Consider the following 1486-nt stretch of genomic DNA (forward strand, 5'->3'; position numbering starts at 1 on the left):
AGCCTCTGGCCCCGTGACAAAGACGGGCTCCAATGTGATAAAAAAAGTACCTCGAGATCCTCCACTTCCGGAAACGGTAGAAGTTCCTGGCCTCGGTCCGGTCGTAAAAATAGTGACTGGTGCATCTTGTTGCAATGTAATTATCTCCTGTGCTGGCCGTGTACCAGAGGCAGATATAAATGAAGTGCCCGGTATCGGTCCAAATTCCGTCGATGTGAGCGTAAGCGGTGGAGTGACAGTTACAAACACGGACGGCAAGTTGGTACCGCTGCCGAGAACCGTTGTTGTTCCAGGAGTTGGCCCGGTACGAGTAATTGGAACGATAGTCTCAATAACAACAGGACCATTGGTACCGCTGGCCGGGAGAGTCGAAAATCCTTGTACAGGACCTGTAGTGATGGAAGTGGCCGTAGAGCCAGCTATTGTGACGATTACTTCACCTTGGAATGTGCCGCTGGCGGCAATGGTTGCTATTACGACATGTTAGCTCGTGATCCTTAAATCTCGTATATATATGGAGCTTGTTTTTCCAAAGGAACAACAAGACGTTGTGACCAAATTTTCTTTGGTGTGGGAAATAAAGACGTGGAACAATTTTCGATAAAATAGATCAAGGAAAAGGTCCACTTACATGTCCCTGCAATTGGTCCCGTGGTAGTTATGGTGAATGGGTTTGGTGCAATGGTCACAATAGCTTCTGCCAAAAAGGTGCCGCTGGCAGGTCGAATAGAAGTTCCAGGAACGGGCTAATGTGATTCAAACATGTCAGCTTCTTTCGTCCTTTTCTATACACATGGAGGATATGGGAATAGTTGAATGCTGCTTGGTACTCACTCCATATACGGTGGATGTAATCGTTGCACCCGGTGTCGTGGTTATTATTTCTACCGCAGGTGATGTTCCAGATCCAGGGATGATAGAAGTGCCAAGAACCGGGCCAGTAACAAACTGAGTGATTGTAGGGAAGGGAATGGTGACTACAACCGACGGGAGGATTGTGCCACTACCGGGAATTGTACTCGTGCCAGGAGTGTTACCGAAAACGGTGATTGGCACAATAGTCTCGATAATAGTACGTCCAGTGGTAGAAAAGCCGGCGATTGGGCCAGTCGTCAAGCTCGTCGCAAAGGGTACCGGGGAGCTCGAGGATGATGTCCCGACAATGGTCCCGTTTTGACATTGGCCAGCTTCATACACAATGATATCAATGCGTGTACAATTGACCGGACCAGAATTATCGACAAACGTGGCAAACACCTCACCATCACTTGTTTGACAAAAGCCGGCTCGTCCGTCAAAGAATGACTCGTTCCTCCAAGTCAGAATTCTGTTCTCAACGTCAAACGTTGTAGAGATCGACCCCCCGCGTGAGCCCACCAAGCTAATGTAGTCGACTCCGGGATTGACTCCGAGCGGGCCGTTGTCAGTCAACAGCTCCCCCTCGGACAAGTAAAACAGCACTGCGCTTGAGCAGGAGTCGGGGTGT

This window comes from Pestalotiopsis fici (assembly GCF_000516985.1).
Source record: "Pestalotiopsis fici W106-1 unplaced genomic scaffold PFICI_Scf_12, whole genome shotgun sequence".
Lineage (NCBI taxonomy): Eukaryota > Fungi > Ascomycota > Sordariomycetes > Amphisphaeriales > Sporocadaceae > Pestalotiopsis > Pestalotiopsis fici.